Source organism: Idiotropiscis lumnitzeri, chromosome 2 (genome assembly GCF_059441095.1).
Source record: "Idiotropiscis lumnitzeri isolate Australia: NSW breed Sydney's pygmy pipehorse chromosome 2, RoL_Ilum_1.0, whole genome shotgun sequence".
Taxonomy (NCBI): Eukaryota; Metazoa; Chordata; class Actinopteri; order Syngnathiformes; family Syngnathidae; genus Idiotropiscis; species Idiotropiscis lumnitzeri.
The window spans coordinates 33352842-33374553 of NC_142392.1; the positions used below are offsets into that span (position 1 = coordinate 33352842).

A 21712-nucleotide genomic window follows, 5' to 3' on the forward strand; every position below is an offset into this window, starting at 1 on the left:
GAAAGTTAGCACCAAGTCCATATCTCGGCAGTAAACTAAATAGATATGGCCATTCTATTCTATCAAAGGCCTGTCTGGCATCTAGAGACAGCAATGCCATATCCTTAGTATTGTACTTTTCATGTATTATATTCAAGACCCGTCGTATATTATGAAATCCCTGACGCTTCTGTACAAAACCATTTTGATCATGATGTACCAGATATGGTATGTGTTTTTCCAACCTCTTAGCCAATAATTTGCACAATATTTTAGTATCACAGTTCATTAAACTTATTGGTCTAAAAGATGAACATTCCATTGGGGGCTTTCCCGGTTTCAAAATGAGTGTTATAATCGCCAGACGTAAGGAGGGCGGGAGTATCCCACTTTGAAGTGAGCCATTATACATATTCAATAAAGGGGTAAGTAATTTTTCTTTAAAAGTTTTATAAAATTCAATGGGCAGTCCATCATTTCCACCAGTTTTGCCACTTTTTGTACTTTGAATGGCTTCAGAAATTTCGTCAATTTCTAAATCGCTATCAAGTTCTTTTTTAAATTCATCTGGTAATATTTTAAACTGATACTGATCCAGGAATTCATTTTGATCTTCTGGTGTTTTTGACATGTCGGATTTATACAGAAATTGGTAATATTCTCTAAAGGTATCATTAATTTCCAATGGATCCATAGATATATTTCCCAATGAGGTTGTAATGCTCTTGATAGCTCTGTCGGTATGTCTTTTTTTAACTTGCCAAGATAACAACTTACCCGCTTTCTCGCCTTGATCATAATAGGCCCTTCTCAACCACAAAAGACTATTAGCTACTCTATCAGCCGACAATTTATTATATTCAGCTCTGAGAAGGAGCAGGTCTCTTTCTTGTGTAGGATCATCATTTGTATTAAGATTAGTTTCCAGATATGCAGTCTTACTTTAACTTGGAATCGGTGCACATATTGAACAGTCAATATAATACTCCCAATCAATGTAAACCATGTAAAATATTGATCCCTAGTGGTTATTTGTAATTATTATACAATCAACCCACACTTTACTCACACACTAACTAAATAGCACAATTACAAAAATCGCCCTTTCCTTGGATTAGTTTCTTAACAACAGTCCAAGCTTCTTGTGGCTTCTTCCTGTAACTGTAGCTCCTATGCAACCGTCTTGCTTGTGTGTGAAATGCGAATTGAGTTTAGCGTTCACTTCTTGCCGTTGACGTGACGACGTCATCGTAGGCGGCCATCGTGCTGTTCGACGAGCGTTGAAGCAGTCTCCGGCGCCATCCTCTGTCCACTTGCGTTGGTGAAACAGACGCGTTTTCACTGTCGCGTTTTCACTGTCGAGTTTTCACTGAAACTCCCTCCGCAGGCACGACAAACACAAATGGGTTTCTTTTTGTAACTGGTTTAATGAAGGCGTCTTACTCCATCACACCGTGAAAACTGTACACAAATAAATAATACAATTGACAATACATTCATAAAAACAACAAAGTAACTAATGTCACATACTGAAACAATATAGAAACGAAAAAAATACCTCGTTGGCTGCTGCCGCAAAAGAGGGAATTGAAGGGTGAATTGTTGAGGTGATAATTTGTCCTCCTTGTCTCTATTCTTAATAAAGTTTTCCTGAAGTGGCCGCAGGGTCAAACCAGTTGATCATCTATACACGTGTGGGGCCAAAACCGGGAAGTATTTAAAGGGAAACGGAAGGCAAGGGCGTGTCCTCCAAACAATGCAATACTATGTATAGAATTAAATGCAAATACTAATATGTAAATTACTTAACTTCATAAATTAACTATACATATAAATAACTAACAAGGAACAAATAAATTAAATCCATGCCCAATTATGGCTACATTTACAAAATATTTTGGCAAAAAACGTATTAGTAAATATTTATCATGTCACTGATCGTGTAGTGGTACACTCGCCTGAGTTGTGTGCAGGCAACGTGGGTTCAGTTCCCTCTCAGTGACGGTGTCTATGTCCGTCCTGTGACTGGCTGGCGACCAGTTAAGGGTGTAGTGGGCCTTTCGCCCGAAGTCAGCTGGGATAGGCTCCAGCACCCTCCCGCGACCCTGTTCAGGATAAGCGGTGAGGATAATGAAATGACAAATATTTGTCATCTCATCAATATTTGCACAACAGAGTACTGAGCTTCGAGATCCTCACGATAATAGTTCTCGAAATTAAATTTCTTATCAATGTAGGTTAGTTAAGGGATATTTTATTGACAATCTAATATCAATCTACAAAGACAGAAAAAAATTGGTGGTGGGGGGGCGCGAATCTTTTTCTTCTTGGTAGGGGCCGGCGTGAAATAATTGAGAAGCACTGCTAGTATATGCCGACATTATATTCATACAATCCTGCAGCCCGAGTGAACCACAGCATTGTTGCAAGTTCGGTCGGAGAAACGTAAACGTCCCACTGCTGTTCCAGCAGCGGTTTCTCGGGAAATAGGCGGAAGTGACGTCGGAGCTGACGCGCTTTTGTGGCGTTATTTTAGTTATTTTGTTACATTTTTTTATCAACCGAATTAAAATATTACATAGAATATATATTAAAAGAGAACAGCCAGGTGTAAAAACAAACACAGAGGCAAAGAAATATATTTGAAAAATACGTGCTTAAAGCATGACGTCATTAGCAAGCGCGCAGCTTCCGAAGGACCTCGACCACATCCACCGACCCGTCCACACCGGAACAAAAACACCCACCGCTAAATTCTTCTGATTTAGTGTGGAACTGACTGTAATTTTCTCAAAGGATATCCAGTGCTACTCTAAAGGACTACGACATAATTCATTAAGTTTTTGTGTCCCGATAACCTCAATCTTCGCGTGTTGATGCTTTTCGGTGTAGTTAGCTTAGCTTATTAGCTAGCTAGCCGCTAACGAAAAGAGGCACATGACTCATCGCCAAGCAGAGATCAAGTGCGGATTTTTTGGAATTATCATTTGAAAATGTGTGAAAGAACGACACCCAAGTACAAAGAGGAACTTTGTGGAATAAAAGAAGAAAACGAGCAACATCTTCAACTGCTGGGTGAAGTTAGTAAACAGCCTCGTGTTGTGCCACTCAAAGCAGGTTTGTAGACGTCTAACTCTCATTTGCTTTGTATAGAACGACTTTCTTTCATTAGAAATATGCATCACAACATTAATTTGTTTGGGGAAATGTGTTCAAGGTTATTGCCGTTTTATTTTTAAATATTGCCTTTTACTTGCAGGTCTGCTGAGCGATTGTTCATGTCAAATGTAATCAGTGCAGAAAATATATGCCAAAGAATAACCAATAGTGGGGGGTGAACTCCATGTTTTTCCCCAGTATAAAATTTACATTTAAAATAACAAAATAACATTTTCTGGTTTTTATATTTTGTTCAAGCAATTCCTTACAGAAGGAATTCCGCCGGACTCTAAAAATGTGCACACTGCCGCGAAAACGTCAATGGCGGTTGATCAATTTTAGTGGATAAAACACAAAATATTAAGTTTTTCTTTTTAAAAATGAAATACGTATCTGTCTTTTTTATTTATTAACTTTGTACTGTCTTGGTCGGGTGAGAGTCAAAGAACCTCGGGTGGCCCTGCACTGTTTTGTGCACGTGTGCGTAGTTTCTCCCCATCCAATCATTTAAAATACATTGAATGCATCCATCCAGGGTTGCACGGATCTCATCGGTGAACAAGCGCATGCTGCAAGGAATGCATCTGCATCTTTGGCTTACTATGGGCTTAAAAAGGGAGAACGTCACAACCCCCTTTTCTACCAACAAGCACAGGAACATTTAGTCCCTGGTAATAAAGTTCCTGTGGCTCAGGTGGTTTGCCACTCCCCCACAACTCAAAGTTCCTGGTAATTTATCCAAATGACAATGATGATGTATCAGTGAGAGGTCTTGTGTTACTTTGCTACTCATTACTGACACCCTGTGGCAGTTAAGCATCATTGCAGTTCCAAAATAATTCAGGGAACTCTTATAATATTTTTAATTTAATATACAGTGAAACCCCGCTACTTCGCGGTTCACCTTTTGCGGGTTCAGTGCTTCGCGGGTCTAAAAAATATTCGGGGGCATTGTAGTTTAGCCGAGCGGCACAAGGGGGCGCTGAAGCGGTTAGACGGCCGGCGTGCGCCGAAGAGGAGAGTGGACGAAGAAGAGCAGGTTCCCCCAGACACGATTGGTGGCGACGGACACGATTGGTGGCGACGTTTCGCGCGGTTCGGACCGTCTCAGAGCTCCGGCCGGCGTGCGTGGCAGTTAAGCCGTAGATGAGCACCTTCCCCGGGCACGGGCGGTGCCAAACGGCCCCTAAGTTTAACCGAATGGAAGCTCCCAAGGAGGAGGGCATGCTCGCGTCACAGTAAGCCGAATAGGAGCACCTTCCGCCCGGGCACCGGCGGAGAGCGAGGCTGTCAGTTATGAATGAATAAATGAATAAATAAATAAATGAAGAATGCCACCTATCATTTCACTGTCATGATTTGTGCCTGTCATGCCGCGTGTTTTTGTTTTTTCAGCTGTGTGGGCGTTCCTCCAGCGATCGTCTCACGCCATGCCGTCAGCTGCTGCGAAACGCGCTGATTACACTGACTATATAGTGATTATAATAAATATCTTTGTATCACCACCTTTTTTCCCGGGTCTGCGTTTGGAGAGTCCTGTTCAATACTCCAGCTCTGCTGGAGGATCATAACATTCACAGGGCACACCGGACGGCATACCACCAGGTAAAAGTCGAAGTAATTAAATAAATACAAAAAGAAGTAATTGAATAAATACAAAAATAATGGCTGGGGAATAAAAAAATAATAATTTTTTTGTTATAACATGAATTTCACTCTCTCTCTCTCTACCAGTGTGTATATATATATATATAAATATATATATATATATTTTTTTTAAGCATTTTTGAAGGTGTGCTGCTACTTCGCACCTATATATATTTATATATATATATATTTATATATAGATATAGAAGTATTTATATACGGTGTTTTTTTTTTTTTTTGAAGGTGCGACGCTACTTCGCGGATTTTCAGTTTTCGCGGGTGGTCTCGGTCCCCATTAACCGCGATAACCGGGGGTTCACTGTATACAGTCATAATTCAAATATGTCAACATGAAAGTCAGAGTGAAAGTGTTGTTGCTTAATGCTTGTGTGTAGGGATTTTGTCTCTTCAAACGTAATTTTGTTTTAAATTGTATTTAGAAAGAGAAATTTTCGTAAAAAGGGGAATGTTGGAACGTACTAGCAGGCTAAAAGTCATTTTGGGGAAAAAAAAACAAAACAAACGTAAATCATGCAATAAATAGTGACTATGATGCCAGGGCCCCTTTAATTCTTTTTGGTATCCAGATTATAATGGAAGCAAAAAGTACCCACGATGAAACTATCTCGAAATGCAAAAAGAAATACTTGTAAACATATTTCTCGAAAAGGATTTCTATTCTATGAATGACATGTTGCGATGGCCCCCATTAATATGTTCGGGTCCCACAACAGGTGTTCCATCAGACGCACACAATAGCCTGTGTGTGCTAACTTCAGCTCGCTTCCGGAAACGTCTGTGACTATGTCAGGAATGAAATCGGGCATTAGCCGCAGCGTGCTTCCTTTTTAAATGCTTCTTTTATCACTGTTGTGCTGCTAGGAAAGGGAGGTTTACTGCGTCTGACGTAATTTTGTGAAATGTCCCCATGGTCCGGTCCAAATCGGGGTCGCACGGATTGCTCCGTATGCGGCAGGCACAAGTCAAGGTAGTACGGTAGAAACAATATAAGACAAAGTTGCCGCCTGAGCTTTGACTTGACCAAACCAAATTTGTCTTTTTGTGTCCTGCAGACGTCAGACAAAATGATCTCTGTTCTGTGAAAGAGGAGCCAGACTTGACTCACATCAAAAAGGAGGAGGAGGAGGAGATCAACAAGTCACCAGTGAACGTTGTCCCTATAAAGACTGAAGATGAAAACAAGGATGAGAGTGAGGACGACAGAGGGGCGGAGCCTACAAGCAGCAGCTCAAGTCATTACGTGACAACAGAAGGTGACGAAGACCACCGGGGGCCATCACAAGCACATAATGAGGACACATTATCAGACGCTCATGACGATGATGATGATGATGATGATGATGGGCATGGCAAAGGTGAAAGGGCATGTCACACTGACAATTGGGTATGTTCTCAGTGTGGGAAATCATCAACTTCAAAGTTGTCTTTAAAACGGCACACAAGAACACACAGTGGAGAAAAAACTTTTTCATGCTCAGTTTGCGGTAAATGCTTCACTCAAAAGTCTCATTTAGTAAGGCACACAAGAACACACAGTGGAGAAAAACCCTTTTCATGCTCAGTTTGTGGCAAAAGCTTCTCTCGAAAGTTTGATGTAACAATCCACACAAGAACACAAAGTGGAGAAAAACCTCTTTCCTGCTCAATTTGCGGTAAATGCTTCACTCAAAAGTCTCTAGTAAGGCACACAAGAACGCACGCTGGAGAAAAACCTTTTTCTTGCTCAGTTTGTGGCAAAAGCTTCTCTCGAAAGTTTGAGATAACAATCCACACAAGAACGCACAGTGGAGAAAAACCTTTTTCTTGCTCAGTTTGTGGAAAATGCTTCTCTCAAAAGGCACATTTAACAGAACACGCAAGAACCCATAGTGGAGAAAAACCTTTTTCTTGCTCAGTTTGTAGGAAAGGTTTCACTCAAAAATCAACTTTAACAAGGCACGCAAGAACGCACGGTGGCGAAAAACCCTTTTCCTGCTCAGTTTGTGGAAAGAGTTTCTATCGTAAGTCGTATTTAACGAGCCACACAAGAACACACACTGGAGACAAGCCATTCAGTTGCAGGGTTTGTGCTAAAAAATTATTTTCTAAAAATGGTGCTGAGAGTCACAATTGTGCTGGTGAGAATTGCAGCGATCCTTGAAGCTTAAAAAAAGACAACAAAAAACTGAAGGAACTGACTGTTTGTGGTAAGATGTAAATGTGATTTTGAATCAAATATGTTATATTGAATTTTGCAAAGCTTTTTTATTGACATTAAGCCAATGTGATCAGTGTCAGAAGAACCATTGTGTCTGAGTGATGATGAGTTTTTTGTGTGTTTACATCAAACATGTAAATGAAATTAATTGCCTTTGCCTGGAACAACATTTGTTAACATTATGCTTCTCAGTTGTCTTTTTAATCGTACTTAATGGAAAAGGTGTGAGAAGAAACGGTGCTTATGAAATCGGTGCCTTCCACAATCATCAATAAAATCACTTGTTCCACTTGATCAACTGGCTTTCATGACACTGTGTGAAAAGGTGAAAAACTGAACTAGAAGTTGAACTATAAAAAGAACCAGAAAGAGAAACGCAAATAGTCTCAGTTTCTCTCAAAGGTTTTGGAATGTCAGGAGTTGGCAACTTGATGGCGACTGGAGTCAGCGCTGGTTTTTTCGCTGTGTTTGGCTGGCTCGTATATGTATGGTTCATTGAACATAACTCAAACTCTTCAAATATGCCCTCACATACATTTAATATTTCACTTTCTGAATAAATTTCTGACTTGCTAAAACCACTTTCTAGATTGAGCTCTATCAAGCGTTTGGGGTTTGTTGCTAAGCAGGATCTCACTTCGGAAAAAACGTATCATTTTGTCAAATATACCAAATATTTTTTTTCATGCTATATTATATTTTTTATACATTGGATTACCGTATTTTCGCAGTCATCAGGCGCACTTTAAAGTCCTGAAACTCGTCCAAGAAAGCCAGGGCGCCTTTTGAGGTGGAGCGCCCATTATGTGGACCAAGTGCACCGCTGGGCTGACTGCGAACATTTACTGCCTTCACACCGCTTATATAGAGAGAGAAGGCGGGCGTGGCTAACGACAGCAGGGGGCGTGAGAGGGGAACGATGGGCGTGAACGACAACAGGCGGATATGAGAGGGGAGATGGGCGTGAATGACAATGCAAAGACACGCCCCCAGTGCAAAGCAGCCCCAATGCCTCTATGTATACCAGGTGCAACACGTTGCTCAGGCAATTAATCAGCAAAAATGGCATCAATGAAGAGACACTCTTACGAAGCACAGTTCAAGCTGCAAGCTATCAGCTACGCAAATGTTCATGGGAATCGAGCAGCTGCGAGGGAATTAAAAATCAACGAATCCATGGTTCGCAAGTCAAGAAAACTACACTGAGTTTTCGTGGAAGCAAGGCAAGATGGCCCGTGTTGGAAGACCAGCTCGAGCAATGGATTGCTGCTCACAGAACAGCTGGGAGAAGCGTATCTACCATCACCATTCGACAGAAGGCAGTAACGCTTGCTGGCGAATTGAACATCGAACATTTCCAAGGAGGGGCGTCTTGGTATTTTCGTTTTATGAAACGGCGCCATCTATCCATCCGGGCAAAGACGACCGTCGCACAGCAACTCCCAGAGGATTACAAGGAGAAGATGGTCACCTTCCGCTCTTACTGCAGCAAAAAGATTACCGACAAACGTATCCAGCCCAGCCACATCACCAACATGGACGAGGTGCCGCTAACTTTCGACATCCCGGCGAGCCGCACTGTGGAGAAGAAGGGGGTCAGCACGGTAGCAATCCGCACAACGGGACACGAGAAGTCGGCTTTTACTGTTGTCCTAGCTTGCCATCCTAAAGGACAAAAATTGCCACCTATGGTGATTTTTAAGCGGAAGACGCTGCCTAAAGAGAGGTTTCCTGCCTGCGTTATCATCAAGGCCAATCAAAAGGGCTGTATGGACGAGGACAAAATGAGAGAGTGGCTGAGTGAGGTGTACGTAAAGAGACCCGGTGGTTTTTTCCACGCGTCACCGTCGCTGTTGGTCTGTGACTCCATGCGTGCCCATCTGACAGCCGCTGTGAAAGGTCAAGTCACGCATATGAACTCAGAGCTTGCCATCATCCCGGGAGGCTTGACAAAGGAACTCCAACCACTCGACATTAGTATAAACAGGGCGTTCAAAGTGAAGTTGCGTGCTGTGTGGGAGCGATGGATGGCGGAGTGCGAACACAGCTTCACAAAGGCTGGGAGACAGCGAAGAGCAAGTTATGCCACAATTTGCGAGTGGATTGTAGCTGCTTGGACGAACGTGTCTGCTAGCTCTATTGTAAGAGCTTTCGCGAAAGCCGGCATTACATCCGAGGAGCCGCTCAGCAGTGACACAGAATTGGACAATGACGAGAGGGAACCTGGCGTGTTTGTGGGAGAACTTGCCCAACTGTTTGTATCTGATACGGAAGAATCTGATTTTGAAGGATTTGTGGATGACTGATCAATATTAATGTGAGTAAATTGTTAAATAAAATACAACCAAACTCAGTTTTGCTCCTGTTGCCTTTTTAAAAACAGCTAGCCACGCTAACCGTGCTATCCTCTGTTTTAGTGTGCATGCATGTTAACTAAGCTAGTGTATGGTAATCTGGGAGGTGTAATTTTGCTGGGCCTACACTATTATGCTATTCAGTTGATTTGGGGTGATAGTTTTAGTTTTAATGTAACTCCGTGACCGCACATCGTTTGTTGATTAGTGACTTGCTCACGCCGGCATTGTGTCGGCATCCCATCTGAGGGGCTGCGCCGCAGCGAGACGGCGAGGCAGACTGATAATGACTCTCGTGTTTGGTGGAGAACGTGTCCAGCTGTTTATCTTGGATACAGAAGACAAGGACTTGGTGCATTTTTGGATGAAGACAACTTCAGCACGTTGTTAAAAGCTAAAATAAAATACCACTGAACTCCCGCTGCCATTTTAAAAACACGCTAGCGCGACTGAGCAGCTAGTGCGACTGCTCTGTTGCTCGGTTCTGTTAGCGCCCAATGAGACGGTGCGTTGTATCTATGTGTTAGCGCCATTTCACAAATGTTTATATTTTTATGGATAATGATTGCAAATATTTGTTTTTTGCCATTTGTATGTTAGATTTCAAGTCCTTCCTAAGAGCTTTCGACCATACAATTGTCAGCAAGGTCGATAATGATAGTGACAAGATTTATTTTCTTGAACAATTCACAAAAGATGAACCTAGAGACCTAGTTCGAAGTTGCCAACAGATGAGCCCTCAAAAAGGCTATAACGAAGCAATGAAACTCTTATACTATCATTATGGCAACTAGATCAAAATTGCAACAGCTTACCTGAACAAGGTTGTTAACTGGCCTCAGGTGAAAGCAGATGATGCCAAAGCTTTGCATAGTTACTCTTTATTTCTAACTGGCTGTAACAATGCAATGCAGGATATTAATCATCTTGATGAACTCGATAATCCCACAAATCTCAAGGTCATAGTTTCTAAATTGCCTTACAAAATGAGAGAAATGTGGAGGGTTTTTGCCTTCGACATTCAGGAAAACTCTGGTGGAAGAGCTAGGTTTTCAGATTTAGTGAGATTTGTTAACAGACAAGCTAAGATAGCTTCAGATCCGCTGTTTGGAGACATTAAAGATGTTGACAAGGACAAGCAGCATTCAAAACAAAACAAGACGTATAGACCTAAGGGCAGTGCATTTGCAACCAGTGTGGCACCTGCAAGAGAAGAAAATATTCCAAATGGTAACAAAGGCATCATAAAGCAAAGAGTTGATGCGTTTAAGAGTCCGTGTGCATATTGTGAGAAAAAACACTCACTTGCGGACTGTCAGAAAATAAGACAACTGCATCACAAGGAAAGAGTGGAGTTCCTTAAGGGAAAAGGACTTTGCTTTTCATGCTTGACTCAAGGTCATTTGAGTAAGGACTGTAAGAAACGACTTCAATGTGATGAATGTTCAAAAAGACATCCCAGCCTCCTTTACTATGTTAAAACAGAGGACGGAACAGTTGAAAACAAATCCAATGATGGCAATGACATTTCACATACTGAAATCCCCAGCCCTACTGCAATCACAAGTGGAACATGTGGTGCCACTGGGGCCGGTAATGACAATAGAATTTTGGCTATTGTGCCAGTTCATGTTAAGGTCAAGAAAAACAACAAAGTAATAGACACATACGCCTTTTTGGACAATGGTAGTGACGCAACTTTCTGCTCAGAGAAGCTCATGAGACAACTTGGTGTAGAAGGAAAGAAGACCAGATTCCTTCTCCGCACGATAAGCCAGAAAAGGGTTGAGCCAAGTTACATTGTTTCAGGCTTGGAAGTTAGCGGTGTAAAAGAAAATGTGTACATTGATTTACCTGACACGTACACACACAAAGACATTCCAGTTTGGAAAGACAGCATCCCAAGGCAGACAGATTTGGAAAAGTGGCCTCATTTGAAAAAAGTTGATCTGCCAGCTATAGATGCAGATGTTGGACTCTTGATTGGAGCAAATACTCACAAGGCAATGGAGCCATGGGAAATCATTCACTGCGTAGATGATGGTCCCTATGCAGTCCGTACAATCCTCGGTTGGGTTATCAATGGACCTTTAAATAGAACAGACTCTGAAAATGAACACAGTGCTTCTGTCAACCGCATCTCACTGTCAGACATTGAAACACTGTGTGTGAAACAGTTTAACCATGACTTTCCAGAAAAGATTTCTGAAGAGCAACAAGAGATGTCACAAGAGGATAAACACTTCATAGACTCAGCCAAGAACACTGTTAAAAAGGTTGAAGGTCATTATTGCATTGGCCTCCCACTTAAAGATCAGTCTGTCAAACTACCCAACAACCGTAACCTAGCCGTGCAAAGAGCAGAAAGTCTCAAAAGGAAAATGTTGAAAAACAAAGATTTTCACGAAGAGTACACAGCATTCATGTCAGATCTCATTGATAAAAAATATGCTGTGTCTGTGCCAAGCGAACAACTGGAACGTGATGATGGGAGATTATGGTATATACCTCACCATGGGGTGTACCACCCACAGAAAGGAAAACTCTGTGTTGTCTTTGACTGTGCTGCCTCATTTCAAGGCAATTCATTGAACAAGGAACTTTTACAGGGACCTGATTTGACAAATTCTTTAATTGGAGTTTTAACCCGTTTCAGACACGACCACATTGCCTTGATGTCTGATATAGAGGCAATGTACCACCAAGTGAAAGTTCCACCAGAGGACACAGATATGCTACGTTTTCTCTGGTGGCATGAAGGAAACCTGGATGAACCACTGCAGGAGTTCAAAATGACTGTGCATTTGTTCGGTGCTACGTCTTCACCAAGTTGTGCCAATTTTGCCTTAAAGAAAACGGCTGAGGATGCCATTAACAAGACATCACAGATGGCCATGAGTGCAGTGCAGAATAACTTTTATGTGGATGATTGTCTTGTGTTAGTCACAAGTGAAAGTGAGGCCTGTACTATGGTGAAGGAGTTAACGAAACTATGCGCAGGTGGAGGTTTTCACCTTACAAAATGGAATACTAACAGCAGACTTGTCCTGACTTCCATTCCCGAAAAGGAAAGAGCATCAGAGGTTAAAGCATTAGATCTCTGTCATGACGAACTTCCAGATGAACGGGTTTTAGGCGTAAATTGGTGTATTGAAACAGACTCTCTTAAAGTCAAAATCAATGAAAAAACAATGACACAAACCACACGTGGAATTCTGTCGTTCGTGAGTTCAATTTATGATCCTTTAGGGTTTTTGTCACCGGTAATTCTTCCAGCAAAAATTATTTTGTAGGAGCTGTGTAGAAAGAAATTCTCGTGGGATGAGGACATTCCAGAGAACCTGATTAAGAAGTCACAACAGTGGTTGTCAGAATTTTCAAAACTACAAGGATTCACAGTGGACAGATGTTTTAAACCACTCAGATTTGGAAATGTCACATCTGCGCAACTTCATAATTTCGCAGACGCGAGTGAGAAAGGATACGGAGTGGTTACATACCTTTGTGTTACAAATGAAAGAGGTGAATCGCATTGCTCTTTTGTAATAGGCAAATCACGAGTATCGCCTTTGAAACAAACTACCATTCCTCGATTAGAGTTTACGGCGGCTGCTGTGGCTGTGAAAATGGACAAAATGATGAGAAAAGAGCTAAAAATGCCATTGAAGGAATCCATATTCTGGTCAGATAGTACCACAGTGTTGCGGTACCTTGCAAATGACAGTGTCAGATTTAAGACTTTCGTGGCAAATAAGAGTATCGCTGATCAAAGATCATTCCATGGTCAGTCAGTGGAGGCACGTAAGTTCAGGGTTGAACCCGACTGACTATGCATCTAGAGGAATGAAACCAAGCGAGTTCCTCTCAAACAAATATTGGATTCAAGGACCGGACTTTCTTAAAGATGATTGTAAATCTTGGCCAGTGTCACCAGTAGCATCAATGGACATTCAGAATGACCCAGAAGTCAAGGTCATGAGCGTTACTGTTGATACTGTGCGAGACGATCCAATCAGCCAATTTCTTTGGTACTACTCAGATTGGTACAGATTAAAAAAGGCTATTGCCTGGATGTTGAGATTCAAACAGCTACTCTTAAAACTGTCGCATGAGCGCAAAAGTTTGCCATCCAGTGATAGCCGATCGAAAAAGGGAAAGTTGAACAGAAATGAATTGTGGGGGTTCGGGTTAGGGGGCCTGCCAAGCTTTTTCCCTTTTCCCTAGGTTCCGGCTGTTTTCCGCCAGGCACGCCTCCGACCGGAGAGGGCGTCGGCTCCTGCGCACCTGCTGCCCATCATCAGCAATCACCGCGGGGGTTTAAAGCTCAGCGCTGCCAGGAGCCAGACGCCGGATTATTCCGTGACCTACCTCGGTACCCGGTCCACGTCAACGTTCGCCTCGTGCACGTCCGCGCTTTGTGTTATGCAACCCGAGTTAACCATTGTCTTTCCTCGCTCTCCCTCCAGCCGCCCAGCGCCAGCCCGAGCCCGATCCTCCGCCGCCAGCCGCCGAGCCCCGGAGCGTCGATCGCACCTCGTACGCCCGTACGCCGCCTGCCTGCCCTTCTCAGCCTCCGCCGGCTCGCCGCCGCCTTCGCCTCCACGCCGCTCTCCGCGCCCGCGTTCCTCCCGCCACAGCGCCGGTGCACACTCAGCGCGCCGTCTCCGCTGCACCTCCGCGAGCGCACATCTCGCCACCCCGGCGAGCACCCCGGCGCTGACTCGCCGCTCCTCCACCTGTCCTCCTGCCCTGCTACCGGCACCCGTTCCTCTCCCCCCGAACCCTTCAATAAATCCTCCTCAACCATCCTCGCTTGCTCTTGGGTCCAGTTCTCCTTTCTCACGGTTCCCTGAACCGTTACAGAATAATCCGGCCCCAATGGACCCAGCGAGCTCGGATTCCCTCCAAGAGGCCCTCTCCCACCAAGGCAGACAGCTGGGAAGACACGAGAGGATGATGCAGGAGTTCATGGACTCCGTCCAGGCTCTCCACCACCAACTCGCGCTCCTTTCGAAGCAGGTCAGCTCTCTTCCCTCTGCTTCCGGCCTCCCGGAGGGCACCTCCCCGGTCCCTTCTCCCCCTCCTCCGCCCGCCGTGTTCTCTTCGAGCGGCAGGGAACCCCATGTCCCCACTCCCGAGCCGTTTTCCGGTGATCTGGGCTCTTGTAGCCAGTTCATATTGAGCACCTCGTTGGTGTTCGATCTCCAACCCCAAAGTTACCCGACCGATCGAGCTCGCATCGCCTACATGGTGAACCTGCTCCGCGGCCGCGCCGCGAAATGGGCCACCGCCTTGTGGGAGGCATCGGCCCCGGCGATGGCCTCCTACTCCCACTTCTGCCAAGAGTTGCGGCGGGTATTCGACCATCCCGTCAAGGGACGCGAGGCCACCCGCCGATTGCTCGCACTCCGGCAGGGTTCCCGCTCCGCCGCCGACTTTTCGGTGGAGTTCCGCATTCTCGCCCACGAGTGCGGGTGGAACGAGCCCGCCCTTCGGGGAGTGTTCCTCAACGGGCTGACGGACCAGCTCAAGGATGAGCTGGCCGTTCGGGATGAGACCGCCTCTCTCGAAGACCTCATTGCCCTGGCTATTAAGGTAGACAACCGGTTGCGGGAGCGGCAGTCCGAGCGGACGCGTAGGTCGCCCCATCCGGCGGCACGCGCTCCCGCACCTCCCGTCGACTTCCCTCCGCGACTACCGGTTACGCCTCCCGTCGGACAGGAGGAGCCCATGCAGCTGGGGAGAACCCGCCTGGATCCTCAGGAACGCCAGAGGCGCCTCTCGAGCCAGCTATGCCTCTATTGTGGCAACCCCGGTCACTACATCGCCGCTTGCCACGTGAAGCCAAAAGAGGGGGGCTCGCCGCTGATCAGGAGTCCCGCGGCGAGCCATAACGTGTCAGCTACGGGCTCCTCTTCACGCATGTCCATCCCAGCCCGCCTCCTCTGGCAGACCCAATCCCTCTCGGTCGCCGTACTGGTGGACTCCGGAGCGGATGGGAACTTCCTGGACCTGGCTCTGGCTCGCCGGCTGGGTGTCCCCCTGGAGCCTCTCCCTTCCCCACGGCGCGTGGTGGCTCTGGATGGACGCCTCATCTCCCAGGTCTTCCATCAAACGGGACCCCTAACCCTTATTGTTTCCGGTAACCACCGGGAGACCATCCAGCTCCTCCTAATCCACTCGCCACAAGTCCCCCTGGTCCTGGGTTTCCCGTGGCTCCAGCTACACAACCCCGCGATAGACTGGAGGAGATGTGCAATCACCGGGTGGAGCGAGCTTTGCCACTCACAGTGCCTTCTGTCCGCCGACCCCGCTCCCCGATCGGTTCCTCGCTCCCCGGCTCCACCCGACCTGGCGTCCGTCCCCACGGACTACCATGACCTGGCCCAGGTTTTTTGCAAAGACCTCGCCCGCACCCTTCCTCCCCATCGGCCCTATGACTGCGCCATAGACCTCTTTCCCGGAGCTCCGCTGCCCAGCTCCCGGCTGTACAACATCTCCCGTCCCGAGAAGGAGGCCCTCGAGACCTACATCCGCGACTCCCTGGCGGCCGGTCTGATTCGGCCCTCTTCCTCGCCCCTGGGAGCGGGTTTATTTTTTGTCAAGAAGAAAGACTCCTCCCTTCGCCCTTGCATTGACTTCAAGGCTCTCAACGGCATCACAGTCAAAAATAAGACCTCTCTGCCCCCCATAGACCCCTCGTTCGAGCCCCTCTGCGAAGCCCAGGTCTTCTCCAAGCTCGATCTCCGGAACGCCTACCATTTGGTCCGCATCCGCGAGGGCGATGAATGGAAGACGGCCTTCAATACCCCCCTTGGACATTTTGAGTATCTCGTCATGCCCTTCGGCCTCACCAACGCCCCCGCCGTTTTTCAAGCTCTCATGACCGACATTCTCCGGGATATGCTCAACCGTTTCGTCTTTATTTACCTGGATGACATCCTCATCTTCTCCCGATCCCTCGAGGACCACCGCCGCCACGTCCGATCAGTCCTCCAGCGCCTGCTGGAGAACCGCCTGTTCGTGAAACCGGAGAAATGCGAGTTCCACGTCCCATCGATCCATTTCCTGGGCTACGTCATCGCCCGGGGTCAACTCCAGCCGGATCCCGCCAAGATCCAGGCGGTGGTGGAGTGGCCTACTCCCACTACTCGCAAGGAACTCCAACGCTTCCTGGGGTTCGCTAATTTCTACCGTCGATTCATCCGCAATTACAGCAAGGTTGCTAGTCCTCTCACGGCCCTCACCTCCACCCTCACCCCCTTTCAGTGGACTCCGGGAGCGGCTCAAGCTTTCGGGCATCTAAAGGAAGCCTTCACCAGCGCTCCGGTCCTCAGACACCCCGATCCCGCACTCCAGTTCGTGGTGGAGGTGGATGCTTCCGACACGGGGGCGGGAGCGGTGCTCTCCCAACGGGACCCCGACACCCAGAAGACTCATCCATGCGCCTTCTTCTCCCGACGCCTGTCCCCCGCCGAGAAGAACTATGACGTCGGCAATCGGGAGTTGCTGGCAGTCGTCTGGGCTCTCCAGGAGTGGCGGCACTGGCTGGAGGGCACCGCCGTCCCCTTCCTCGTCTGGACCGACCACAAAAATCTGGCCTACCTGCAGTCAGCCAAGCGGATGAACCCCCGTCAAGCCCGTTGGCACCTCTTCTTGAGCCGATTCAACTTCACCCTTTCCTTCCGTCCCGGGTCGAACAACGGCAAGGCGGACGCCCTCTCCCGGATGTTCGCTCCGCCTGCCAGTCCAGAGACCACGCAGACCATTCTCCCGTCCTCCTGTCTCCTGGGGGCGGCCTCCTGGGAGATCGAGCGCACGGTTCGCGAGGCGCAGAAAACCCAACCCGATCCCCGACCTGACCCCTCGGACCTCCTCTTCGTCCCCGATGCCGCACGCTCCCAGGTCCTCCAGTGGGGGCACTCCTCCTCGCTCACCTGCCACCCTGGCGTCACGCGCACCCTTCGCTTCCTCCAAGCGCACTTCTGGTGGCCCAGTATGACAAAAGACACGCGAGAATTCGTGCTGGCCTGCTCGGTTTGCGCCCGCGGAAAGGCCTCACACTCGGCTCCGGCCGGTCTTCTCCACCCTCTGCCTATCCCGAGCCGCCCCTGGTCCCACATCGCTGTGGACTTCGTCACGGGTCTTCCTTCGTCCAAAGGACACACAGTTATCCTCACCATTATCGACCGCTTCTCCAAGAGCGTCCACTTCGTTCCCCTTCCCAAGCTACCCACCGCCTTGGAGACAGCCACACTCCTGACCCAGCACGTTTTCCGGCTCCACGGCCTCCCGCAAGACATCGTCTCCGACCGGGGCCCCCAGTTCTCTTCCCAGGTCTGGAGGGAGTTCTGTAAGGCAGTGGGCGCCACAGCCAGCCTTTCCTCCGGTTACCACCCGCAGACCAACGGGCAGACCGAGCGGGCCAATCAACACCTGGAGGCAGCGCTGCGGTGCGTGGTGGCCCGGAACCCCGAGACATGGAGCGAGGCTCTCGCATGGATCGAGTACGCCCACAACTCCCTCTCCTGCGCCTCGACAGGTATGTCGCCGTTCATGGCCTGTCTTGGCTACCAACCTCCCCTTTTTACGGAGCAGGAGCGTGCAGTGGCGGTTCCCTCGGTGGAGGAACACATCAGTCGGGCCAAGGCCGTCTGGGCAGAGGTCAAGGCCTCCCTCACCCGCTCGGCGCAACGCAACAAGCGCCTGGCGGACCGTCGTCGAACCCCAGCTCCCGCCTACCAGCCCGGTCAGCAGGTCTGGCTCTCGACCCGCGACCTTCCCCTCCAGACCGATTCACGTAAGCTGTCTCCGCGCTACATTGGTCCCTTTCCCATCACCAAGATCATTAACCCCTGTTCTGTCAGACTAAAGCTCCCCGATTCCCTCAAAATCCACCCCACCTTCCACGTTTCTCTCCTCAAGCCGGTCTCTTCCAGCGTCCTAAGCCCTCCGACCATCTCCCCTCCACCCCCCCTGATGATCGACGACCACCCAGCCTTCACGGTCTCCAAAGTGTTGGACGTTAGACGTCGGGGGAGGGGGTTTCAGTTCCTCGTGGACTGGGAGGGGTACGGTCCGGAGGAACGTTCTTGGATCTCCCGCAAGCTCTTCATTGACGACTCCCCGATCCGGGAGTTTTACGCCACACACCCGGACAAACCAGGAAGGACGCCAGGAGGCGTCCGTTGAGGGGGGGGTACTGTGGGGGTTCGGGTTAGGGGGCCTGCCAAGCTTTTTCCCTTTTCCCTAGGTTCCGGCTGTTTTCCGCCAGGCACGCCTCCGACCGGAGAGGGCGTCGGCTCCTGCGCACCTGCTGCCCATCATCAGCAATCACCGCGGGGGTTTAAAGCTCAGCGCTGCCAGGAGCCAGACGCCGGATTATTCCGTGACCTACCTCGGTACCCGGTCCACGTCGACGTTCGCCTCGTGCACGTCCGCGCTTTGTGTTATGCAACCCGAGTTAACCATTGTCTTTCCTCGCTCTCCCTCCAGCCGCCCAGCGCCAGCCCGAGCCCGATCCTCCGCCGCCAGCCGCCGAGCCCCGGAGCGTCGATCGCACCTCGTACGCCCGTACGCCGCCTGCCTGCCCTTCTCAGCCTCCGCCGGCTCGCCGCCGCCTTCGCCTCCACGCCGCTCTCCGCGCCCGCGTTCCTCCCGCCACAGCGCCGGTGCACACTCAGCGCGCCGTCTCCGCTGCACCTCCGCGAGCGCACATCTCGCCACCCCGGCGAGCACCCCGGCGCTGACTCGCCGCTCCTCCACCTGTCCTCCTGCCCTGCTACCGGCACCCGTTCCTCTCCCCCCGAACCCTTCAATAAATCCTCCTCAACCATCCTCGCTTGCTCTTGGGTCCAGTTCTCCTTTCTCACGGTTCCCTGAACCGTTACATGAATGTTACTTAACTGTCACAGAACTGGAAGATGCAGAGAAGGAAATTGTGAAATTTTGTCAAAATCAGAGCTACAAAGATGAAATCCTTACTCTACAGATGGGTCAAAAGGACTAGTCATATATTGAAACTAGATCCTGTGTTGGACAATGATGTCTTGAGGGTGGGCGGAAGGCTGGATAAATCTGCTTTACCATGCAATGAGAAACACCCTGTAATACTTCATCAAGACCACTATGTATCGTCTTTGATACTCAGACACATTCACATGCAAACAGGTCATAGTGGTAGGAATGTAATGTTGTCCAAGCTGAGAGAAAAATATTGGATTCCAAAAGCTGATGCAGCTCTAAGGAAAATCTTGTCAAAATGTGTCATTTGTAAAATGTTGTCAGTCAAACCTGGTGAACAGAAAATGGCAAATCTGCCAAAAGATAGACTTGAAATGGACAATCCCCCTTTCACAAACGTAGGGATGGACTATTTTGGACCTTTTGATGTTAAATGTGGCAGGAGTAATGTGAAAAGGTATGGTGTTTTATTTCCATGTCTTACCACATGAGCAGTTCACATAGAAGTTGCGCACTCACTTGAAACTGATTCATGCATTAACGCATTCAGAAGGTTTGTAGCCAGAAGAGGTCAAGTTTCTGTTATGAGATCAGATAATGGTACAAACCTGGTTGGTGCACAAAAGGTAATGCGTGAAGCAATCAAAGGTTGGAACAAGTCAAAAATTGCTGAGTCACTTTTGCAAAAAGGTGTTACATGGATATTCAATCCACCTTCTGGGTCTCATTTCGGTGGGATTTGGGAGAGACAGATCCGTTCTGTTAGACGAATTCTTGTTTCATTATTGAAACTACAAACTCTAGATGATGAACGTCTTCACACTTTGTTTTGTGAAGTGGAATCTATTATTAATAAGAGACCAATTACCAGAGTTTCAAACGATCTAAATGACATAGAAGCATTAACACCAAATCATTTGCTGCTTCTAAAAAGACAACCTGTTTTACCACCTGGTTTATTTGAAAAGGAAGATTTGCACTCAAAGAGAAGGTGACGTCAGGTTCAATACTTGTCAGACATTTTTTGGAAGCGTTGGGCCAAAGAGTATCTCCCACTTTTACAAGAAAGGCAAAAATGGTTCAATGTGAAAAGAAACCTACAACCCGGTGATATTGTTCTTATTGTAGATGACAGTGCACCTAGGGGTTCGTGGGTAATGGGAAAGGTTGAAAATGCAATCCGTGATTCGAATGGTCACGTGAGAAGAGTTTTGGTTAAGACTAAAAGTAGTGTTTTGGAAAGGCCAGTTGACAAGTTATGCCTGTTGCTTGAAATGGAACAGTGATGTGATTAGTTTCAAAATACAAACGTGTTGCGTTTACATTTAGATATGGTTTCTATAATAGAACAGTTTAGAATGTCGCTTTTGTAATTTTTGTGATTGTTATGCCCAAACAGAACAATTAGGGGCCGGAATGTTAGCGCCATTTCACAAATGTTTATATTTTTCTGGATAATGATTGCAAATATTTGTTTTTTGCCATTTGTATGTTTGTGAGAAGAAATTATAAATTTCTTTGTCTTTTGTAATTATTTTGATTTGTGGAGTGAAATGTGTCAACGTTAGAGGGCGCAATTCTTTATTTACTGCAATGCACGAAGAAGAAAGTGTTTTTTGGTTGAAGAAGAAATAAAGATGATGGCGAAGGAGCAACACGGTCTTTTTGCCGTGCTTCGACCATCAGTGTTTGTTCACGCGTAAAAAGTTGTTTTTATTCGCCACCAAACGAAGAGGTTGAACAACGAAAATAAGAAGAAACTAATGGAATCTAAAATAACCTCTACACATAGCATTTCCATGAGCTGCCCTCACATTCACAGCACTTCATGGACAAATACGACGAAGCACATTCTCCACATGGGCTGTAGAGGGAAATACAGTGAACCCCTGGTTATCGCGGTTAATGGGGACCGAGACCACCCGCGAAAACTGAAAATCCGCGAAGTAAAAATAAAAAAACACCGTATATATATATACTTCGCACCTATATATATATATATAAATATATATAGGTGCGAAGTAGCGGCACACCTTCAAAAATGCTTAAAAATATATATATATATATATATATATATATATATGGGTAGAGAGAGAGAGAGTGAAATTCAGTTCGAACAAAAAAAAACCAAATTATTATTAAAACTTGTGTTTTTATTCCCCAGCCATTATTTTTGTATTTATTCAATAACTTCTTTTTGTATTTATTCAATTACTTCGACTTTTACCTGCTGGTACGCCGTCCGGTGTGCCCTGTGAATGTTATGATCCTCCAGCAGAGCTGGAGGATTGAACAGGACTCTCCAAACGCAGACACGGGAAAAAAGGTGGTGATACAAAGATAGTGTAGCGACTTTGTTAATGGTTCAAGGGTTCTGTGTTTTCCTCTTTTC

The 21712-nt window shown here is 47.1% G+C and overlaps 1 long non-coding RNA gene across 1 annotated transcript; it reads left to right on the forward strand.

The window, feature by feature from the left end:
* The first annotated feature begins 18625 nt into the window (after nt 1–18625).
* Nucleotides 18626–19194, forward strand: LOC148342359 (uncharacterized). Its single transcript, XR_015842072.1, has 2 exons — nt 18626–18758; nt 18853–19194. It is a non-coding gene; the product is annotated as an uncharacterized LOC148342359 (long non-coding RNA).
* Nucleotides 19195–21712: the final 2518 nt, after the last annotated feature.